The 9,870-nt window shown below is 38.1% G+C and overlaps 1 protein-coding gene across 2 annotated transcripts in view; it reads right to left on the reverse strand.

The window, feature by feature from the left end:
• LOC149053037 (nuclear protein localization protein 4 homolog) overlaps positions 1–9,870 on the reverse strand; it is a 281,781-nt gene that overhangs the window by 114,482 nt on the left and 157,429 nt on the right. Inside the window, exons 3-4 of one of the 2 annotated variants that reach the window (XM_089213653.1) lie at positions 7,642–7,712; positions 6,017–6,117 (exon numbers count right to left, since the gene is read on the reverse strand). The gene's annotated coding sequence lies outside the window, so the exon portion shown is untranslated. The remainder of the gene's footprint in view (positions 1–6,016; positions 6,118–7,641; positions 7,713–9,870) is intronic. The other variant, XM_089213658.1, reaches the window with a different exon arrangement.

Raw genomic sequence — 9,870 nt, forward strand, 5'->3', positions numbered from 1 at the left:
TATCTTGTTGATCTGTACTCTATTCCTTCTATATGACCCAGTGTCCGTATGGATCACATAAGAACGAGGTGTACACTTCTCCACTACTATTCCAGACTGTCCTCTGTCTTGTACCATCACTTCATCTCCCTTCTCTAAGGGAACAAGAGGCCTCGCTGAATGCCTTCTGTCAAAGTGCAGCTTCTGTTTGGTTTTGTGATTGTCTTCAAACTGACGTAGGGCATGATTCTGCACAAGGTTTGGGGACAGCTGAGACGGGGCCACCGGCACTTTGGTTTTTAGCCTCCTTGACATCATTAGCTCAGCTGGAGAATAACCATTAGCCAATGGTGTCGCTCTATACTGTAGCAAAGCAAGGTAAGGATCTTGAGAGCCAGCTAGGAGACGTTTAGCTGTTTGCACTGCTCTCTCTGCTTCACCGTTGCCAGAAGCATGACCTGGGCTGCTAGTGACATGTCGAAACCCGTAATCTAAAGTGAACATCTTAAATTCCCTTGATGTATAGTAGCTGGCATTGTCAGATTTTACTTGATCTGGAATTCCGAATCTGGAAAATGCACGTTTCATCCTGTCTATGACCTCTGCTGAGGCAGTTGAACTCAGACTAGCTACCTCTATCCATCTGGAGTAGTAATCAATCATTACTAAATACAGTCTTTTATTGAGTTCATAGACATCAGTGGCTATGTATTGCCATGGTCGTTGTGGGAGCATGGTAGGAACTAGAGGTTCTGGAGGATTTTTTCTGTTAGACTGACACTTGCGACAGTTTTCAATTAACTCCTCTATATTCTTCATCATGCTTGGCCACCACACTGTGTTTCTGGCCAATGCCTTGCACTTGACAATCCCTTGGTGACCGTCGTGGATCTTATCCAGGACTTCCAATTTCATAGACGATGGTATAACGACTCGAGGTCCCATCATCAACAGCCCTTTAACCACTGTCAGCTCTGCTCTATGAGCAAAATAAGGGCTGACTAAACCCTTGACATTATGTTTTTCAGGCCAACCTTCAGCTACATAGTTCATAATTTGCCTGCATGCTTCATCCTCCTGTTGATGGATCATAATATCATCTAATTTGCTATCACTGATAGGCATTCCAGCTATGACTTGATGAGCATATAAGTTCACTTCCTCATGAAATGAATCACCTGATTTGGCTGGTGTTGGAGAACGGGATAGCGTGTCGGCAGTGTACAACAGTTTTCCTGGCACATGAACAGGTGTGAACGAGTATCTCATGAGCCTCATTCTCATTCGTTGAATACGTACGGGTAGTTGATCCAACTCCTTCGTGGATAGCAGTGGTACAAGAGGCTTATGATCAGTCTCTAGTATAATATCCTTTCCCAGAATGTAATCTGTGAATCGTTCACATGCGAAGGTACTAGCTAAGGCCTCCTTTTCAATCTGGGCGTACCTTTTCTCTACATCCAGAAGGCTTTTGGACGCATACGCCACTGGCGCCCACCTGTCACCGTGCTTTTGCAAAAGCACTCCGCCAAGTCCGTATGAAGACGCATCTGCTGACACCTTGGTCTCCAGTGAAGGATCATATATTTGCAACACTGGGCTGCTCGTCAAGCATTGTTTAATCTCTTTAAAAGCCTGTTCTTGTGCTGGACCCCAGCACCATGCACTGTGAGAGCTCAAGAGTTCACGTAGAGGTTGTGTCATAGTAGCAAGGTTGGGTACAAACTTCATGAGCTGGTTCACTGTACCCATCAGACCTCTTACCTCACTCACACTCTCTGGAGCACGCATTTTCAATATAGCCTCGACCTTCTCTGGAGAGCTTTCCACACCATTAACTCCGATCCGATGACCTAGAAAGTCAATCTGGCTTTTGCTGAATTGGCACTTATCCTTATTCAAGGTGACACCTGCTGCTTTCAGCCGTGTTAATGTCTGTACGAGTCTCTCGTCATGTTCCTCCTGGTTCTTTCCGAACACGACAATGTCATCCATGAGACATACCACACCTTGTTGACCACCTAGTATTCGGTAGATCTCACTCTGAAACTTCTCAGGGCCAGATTTGATACCGAAGGGAATTCGCTTGTATCGAAATCGACCAAATGGTGAGACGAACGTGGTCAGTTTCCTTGAATCTTCATCCAAGCAGATTTGGTGGAAGCCCGCATTGGCATCCAGTTTAGAGAAAACCTTAGCACCTCCCATCAGAGCAATTGTATAATCCACTGTGGGGAGCATGATTCTTTCTCTCTTCACTACTTCGTTAAGCTTCGTGAGATCCACACAGATCCTCACTTTGCCATTTCCTTTAGGCACCACGACCATAGGAGAACACCATTCCGATGGTTCTGTGCACCGTTCTATAACATCTAGCTCGATAAGCTTGTCAAGTTCAGCTTTGGCTAGAGGAAGTAGTGGAATAGATATCCTCCTGGGAGTCATCACACTGTATGGCTCTGGGTTTTGCTCGATCTTAATCTTATATTCTCCTTCTAGCTTTCCTAAGCCTTTGAACATTGATCCGAACTCCGCTGACTGGATAGGATCTGACGTAACTTTTCCAATGAACTTAACGACACCTAGATCTGCACAAGCGTCTCTACCTAGCAATAGAGAGCCTTTGGGGAACACATATATATCCTCTGTGATTGTCTGATCACCTTTCTTTAGTTCTGCAGTAAAGAATCCAAGAGTTGAAAGGTTGCTTTGATCTGGGCCACTAAGAGGCCTGTCAGGCTTCTGCAAAATGAAGTGTGAAAACTGTGTATCATACACAGCTTTGGAAATGACTGTCACATCTGCTCCAGTATCAACAGCAAATTTCAGGCTCTGACCTGACACCTGGACTTCCGTAAACCATGCACTCCTGCGTTTCCTGTTGTTGATACTCTCAATAGAGTAACTTTCATCACTGATGCTTCCTAAGAAGTAGTACTCATCTGAGTCAGACTGCACTTCTGCTACCTCCTGTACAGACCCTTTTCCTTTACTACTCCTGCAGACCTTGCCCCAATGTCCTGGGCGTTTGCACTTGTTACATTTACTGTCTTTTGCAGGGCATCTTTCTCTGGGGTGCACCTCCTTTCCACACCACCGGCATGACCGGCTATTCGACGCCTGGGAGCAATTTGATGCACTTCTTTGCTGCCCGTTACTACGTGGTCCCTTGTCACGAGGGTCTCCTTTCCGCCTATGTTGAACTGCCTGCACTTTAGAAGTCTCTCCTTTTATATCCTGAGCCCACCTTCCAGAACATTCTTCTGCTCTACACTCATTTATCGCTTTTTCTAAAGTCAGTTCACCATCTCTCAACAGCCGTGCTCTGACCTTATCACTATTTATACCCAATACGATCTTATCTCTGACAAAATCGTCCTTTAGTTCACCGTAGGCACACGTAGACACGAGAGTGTTAATTTGTGACAAGAAATTATCGAAACTCTCACCTTCTGATTGCGTATACCTGTGAAACTTGTAACGTTCATAAGTAACATTTGTTTTCGGCGTGCAGAACCTCTGGAATTTCTCCAGAATTGATTCCGGATCCAGTTTGTCCTCTGCTGGTACATGTTCCTCCCCTTCGGGGTCACCTACAGCTGGAGCCCATGTGAAGCCATTGTAGATTTTCAGCGCCTCCTCACCTGCGAGATTTAGCAGTATAGCACTTCTCCTTTCCTTACTGGCAGTAGATAATCCAATGGCGTTCACATATAATTCGTACTGCTGCTTGAACAACTTGAAATTCTCACTTGCATTTCCCGACAGACAAAGAGCTTTCGGTGGTGGAAGATTCGTAGCCATATTTCCGCGTAATTCCTGATCACTGATCGCTAAATATCCGTTCTGGACACAGTTTATATCTTCTTGTCCACTTCTGACACCATGTGGTGTTCGGATGGCACGAGAAACGGAGATATATTCTTGGATTTCAACACAGAACTTTTAATATTTTCTAACATGTGTCGTCGCCATTACCGGAAGTGATCATACATCGAATCATGAACGGAAGCGAGGCTGAATCAATGTAAACGTAAATCGAATACAGCACAGAGAGGTAAAAAAATAAAATACATAATTAATTTTTCATAGATAAGAATCCCTATTTTATTTACAACTTGTCCCATAGGAAAAAAAAAGACCAGGCACACCAGGTTTTCTACTGTTTAAACATAAACTTTCTCTGAACCTTTAACCCCAAATAGTGACAAGCAACTAATTTCTCCTTGCAATATTAGCCCTAAATTATCATTATTATCATGAGAATGAATAGAGGACATGATTACTATAACGAAAAAAAGCTCTTGATTATTGAACAAATTCTCCTTGTCAGAACATTAGGAAATACATAGAGAAAAGAATGGAGAATATGCATATATGTTGATGTTAGAGTTTAAAGAATTAAAACAGACAATACCAAATGCATGTGTATAAATTAAGGATTCTATTATATCATTGTGCTTCTACAATTTCCTTGGCTGATAGTGTGATCTTCCAGGAATTGGCACATGTGAGCACTGGGTGCAGATGGAAAAAGTGTATAACGGCAGAACAATAACATAAGCATCATCTTCCAAATATGATGAATTTCATTTCTTTTTTTCTATTGCTCAATTTCTTGAATCTAAATTAATCTCACATGTATTTGTAAGGAGAATTCCATGAGTTCAAGTACATTTCTTAATTCAAAGCCATGAGTGATGTTTAGAAAGCTTTGGTAACTGCACAAGCCATGGGAGTGCCTTTTGGAAACCTTTCCTAACAAAATGAGTATAACCATAAATTATGACATGCAAGAGCTGTTTATGCATTTTTATGTAGTTATCTTAAAAAGCTTTAATTTCAAGCCAGTGTGTAGTATGGAAAACCTGTAACTTAATAACTGACTTAACAAGTTACTTTTCAAAATAATTCACAATAGACCAATCAGGAATGAAACATTTTGTTTCAGTATATAATGATTATCATTAGATTATTTTAAAGGTAATATTTGAATTTAAGTAAAGAAAGCACAACAGTCCTATGGCTAGGTGACTTGCTGTAGTCTCTTATTTATCTTGAGTCCTTAATTTTTGCAAATGACTGTTAATTAAAATTGGAACACCAACAATAATTTGACAATGAAAAGTTAAACCCCATCCCTCTCTCACTGTAGGACAGTACCCACTACATGATAAAAGTATGAACCTGATTAATTCTGATTAAAGCTGACTAATTTGTGAGTAGAGGAGTTAGCTTGAGAGTACATGTTTAAGTATGTAAGTACTCAAAATTCTTTTGCAATTGTTTAATATCATGATGTTATACTTCCCAACTCAAATCCATTTTTTATTTGACCCTAATTTTTCCCTTTGACTTCAGCTCAAGGAACATTTGAGAGTCTTGGGAAAAGAAAACTTACTGTTTCCCTCGCAGCCAGTCATAAGTACCTAATATGTTCAAGTTCATTAACAAAGTTTGAACTGAAACAAACTCTCGACAGGTATGGCAAAGAATGCATTGCATTGAAAAACCAAGGCTTCCTTTTTCTATCACTCCACTCTCTGTTGAAAAACTTAACCCTGTTCACTTGGCTTTACTAAACTACACTTAAGAAACAATCAGTAGAGTTGTTTGCCTAAGTATTTAATCACTTGGCTCACTTTTGTAGTATTCACTCAGTACAACAGATGTGCAAGAGCTACTTTTATCACATGGAAAAGAATGCTTGATTTATTATGGGTTTTATGCTAGTAAATTAGATGTAATTGGTTGTTGCTAGATGATAATCAGAACAAAAGTCAATCAATTCCTGTAATTAAATTTTGCTCTGTCTCTTGATAGCAAGAATTATTCTAAACATCTGTCACCGAGTACAAGATATACTACTGTCAAGCAACATGAAGTCTCCACCAACCCTGACAGGACACTTCTGTGCCCCCCCTTGACTATCTTGTTGTGACAATAATTGAGTTTGTGGTTTGAAATCTAACATGGTATCAAAGCTAATCAAACACAGAAAGAAAAGAGAGCCTGGTCAGTCTACCAGGAAACTTACTGCTTGTCTTCTACAGGCTTTGAGAGCTCAAAACTCCTTATCACAGGCATGTTTGGTAATGTTGTCTTTCTGGGACACTGACAGAATCCATAAAGAAGGGCCTGAAAAAATTTAAATAAAAACCATTAAGGAAATAAAATATCTAAAACAACTTGACAAATTTTTGGTTGACCATTAAAACCATCTCAAGCATACTCTCCGAAATATTAAAAACAAACCATGTCAGATTTGCAGTTGAGTGAGTCAACTCTCAGATCTCGGAAGTAAAAGGATCAAGATTTCAGGTAGTTGGTTAAGAGGAGACAATTTGGGACAGATTTGAACACTATAATGATCTTTTTACTTGTCATACAAAGTGCTATTTATAACATTGATTGAGCCTAAAAACAATCTAATATTTCCAAGCTTTTCCATGACCCTGTCTGTGATAGGCTAAAATACTATAATCAACCAATCAAAGACAAAAATGGCAATTTGGTGTCTTGTATTTTGCAGTGCTGTGGCTAAAGTTGGTTTCTTTCTTTTTCTCTTTTTTTTTTCCTTCTTTTTCATATTTTAAAATATTTATTACAAAACCACACATTACATTTACAATACATCAGCTACCTTACTTTTACAAAAAACTACTCATGATCAGTAAATTCCATTATAATCCAACAAATACAATTATTTGCTTGTGGGCAATTGGTCTAAGCCCATCACATGACAGAATATCCCCCAGCTAAAACTGGGGGATATGCAAGAATATACCTCAAGTGATATTCCCCAATTTTCAAACCTTACATCTAAAATGGAAAACTCTGTGTTTATAGATTTGATTCAAGATGAAGAGTGTTGCTATAGGAGGAAAATGTTTCTTTTGTTCACAAAATCATTTCAGAGAACACTGACACACCATAAACAGTAGTCGGTTCATTAACATTTTTCTTGTGTGCTGAAAAATATTTGAAGGATAATAAACATAAAAAATAATATCCATTATATACTGAGTGAAAAAAATCAGAATTTCAGGCAACCAAAATTAGACATCTCTTCAAGACAGATTTATAGGGTAATATCTTATCATCAGTATATATCAAGAAGCAGGTATGCAGGTGAAGGGGAAAATTATAGAAAGGAACTGCAAGATGTTGGAGACTTGCTCAGCAAATGTTGATAAGCTGAACAAAACAACAGCATCATTAGTTCAAAAAAGATAAATAAAAGAGAAAAAAAGATGCAAATCTGGTGGTTTGTGGGGATCACAGTCTCACAGGACTGCTCATAAAGGCCAAAAATACTTTTAACAGTCCAAACAAAAACATTCTCTGTAATATACTTCCACACAAAATAAAAAAAAAAAACTGAAGAATCAAAGGAAGGTGAACAATTTAAGCAGTTGCTAAAATAAATTACAAATGATAACTTACTTTAGATATAGAAAACAAAATAAAGGAGAGCAAAAGACACTAACAAATGTTGTACCAGATCCAGGGAGAAACAGCTGGTTAGAGACAATAGGGAACGATTTAAAGTGAATGAGAAAAATGATAAATAAATCAGAATTAATAAAATTTACAGTAAAGAACTTATACAAAATAAGTAACTTGAGCAAAAAAAAGTAACAGATAAACAAACAAACTGACCATAAAGCTTTCTTCACCCTTTTACTTCCAAGATCTGATTGTTAGTTCTCCTCTCTTGCTGTTACATTTTCCTGGTAAATTAGGGACAAGGAGTCAGTGTTAGATCAAGATGACAACTTTGACATGATAAGTCTGCGTATTCTCATTACCTGTTTGCTGGAAAATGTATATTTATTATATGGAGAAGTTGCATATTAATCACCTCTGGAAGTTTAAGGGTTAAAAAAACTCTTACAAAATTCTGCAAAGCCTAAAATATGGGAAACTTAGGAAAGAAAAAATTAATCTTATGAATGGCTAAATCTTTTTAATTAAAAAAAAAATTTATGAAAGTAACAGACTTGAAAACAAAATACCTTAATAAAAATGCAATGGAAAGAAAAAACTATATGAATTTAAAATAAATTATGTCAATGTCATTTTTGGCAGCAAGAAAGCAATATTTCATTCATTTCTTAAAAGTTTCCTTCTTTCTTTTAATTAAGTCACATAAGGGGGCAAAATTTCTGAAGAAGACACATATTAAACAGTTAAGTTACTCTCTGTAATCCTAAAGTGCAGCGGCAAACAAATCTTCCCAGAGATCACACCACCATAGTGCTTTAACAGCTGACATGTGACTACTCTTTAGTGTTACTCTTTTCACTCCTTTATCACACTGTGACCATTTAATAAGTTGTCATCAAAAATAAAATATGACTTTGACTAAACTTTTTTTGTTTCATTTCAGTGGTGAGCCAAAGAATCCATTCTGCACTTAATTAATTTAACCACAAGTTGCATTATGCTGAAGGGTAAATTGAAACAAAATAAAGCAAAACAAGAAAAACAATAAATAAAAAAACCTGAAGATAAATTTGTCCTGAAGAATTCATTTTAAGCAGCAACTACACGTAACTGCTATTTTCCATGGAGAAAAACGTATGTAAATCCTTCACATTATATAAGCTTAATTAGCCATTTAACTTCCAGAAGTGATTAACATGAAACTTCTCCTGATAATATCCTCACATTATCCAGCAAACAGGTAACAAGAATCCTAAAACTTATCAGGGAAAAGTTATGCGGATTTAACAACAAATTCTTACAACTAATTTACAAGATAATGTGTAGCAGCTAGAGGGGAGATTTAACAATCAGATCTTGCGGGTTTAAAAGGGTTATAAAGAAACAAACCAAACCTCACGTGCCTTAGATGTCATTTTTTCATTCTAGGTTCAAAATGACTTTCCTGTTGAGTAATTTGTCACGATAAAGATTAATACGAGCAATGCTCGGAAAAAGAAATGTAAGCATAAACTGGAACAACCCTAGCTACAACCCCTAAGTCTTGGACAATCTTGAAGCTGACTTTGTTTAAACGTACCTATACTTGTGCGTAGTGAACACGATGAGTCGACTAAAATCTTACTTCTATTTTGCAATCAGCAAGAGACTTCGCTAAGCCTGAGATTCTTCTGTAATCTTTTCCCTATGAGCTAATTGTTTCGGGTAAATTTTCATTTTCCTTCGTCCGCCATCTTTAACAGTGCACAATGTATCCTGGAACAAAGCGGAAATGAATTGGGCTACAACCGGAAGTTGGGAATCACTTGTCTTTGTGATACGTACCAGGAAACAATTAAACAAACAGACCTTATAACTTTCTTAAACGCGCTTACAAAATTCTGCAAAAACCAAAACATAGGAAACTCAAGGACAGAAAATATTATGAACGGTTGATTTTTTTAAGTTTTGTCAGTTGTCAATTAGTTGCGAAATTTATTCTGCTCACAGCAGGATTTCGCCTGTCTTGAGGCAAAACTGAAACAAAACTGAAACAAGGTTGTGGCAGATGGAAAACTTTTTCTAAAGGCATGGTCCATCGAATAATTGCCACAATTGCGGCAAACTTGGTGTGAAATGCTTCTGTGGCAAAAAACTTTTCATCCTGACTTCGTTTGCCCGATTGTTGAATTTATGAACGACCCGTCACAAAATCGCGACATTGATATCTGTTGTTACTAAGCCCGTCTCAGTATTGGCCATCTAAGGCAAACTCCGCCCTTTCCTTCTATTTCTGGAAAAAACGCATCCTTGCTGCAACCATTTTCCAACGATCTCAATCATTTTTGCAGCTAACCCTATTATCTTTGTATTTAATTCGGCTTCTCGGAGCCATTGTCTAAGATATTGGTCTTTATACTATACACGTTCTTGTATTCGCAAAAAAAAGCTGACATTTGAAAA

This window comes from Pocillopora damicornis, chromosome 1 (genome assembly GCF_964200805.1).
Source record: "Pocillopora damicornis chromosome 1, jaPocDami1.2, whole genome shotgun sequence".
Classification (NCBI taxonomy): Eukaryota; Metazoa; Cnidaria; class Anthozoa; order Scleractinia; family Pocilloporidae; genus Pocillopora; species Pocillopora damicornis.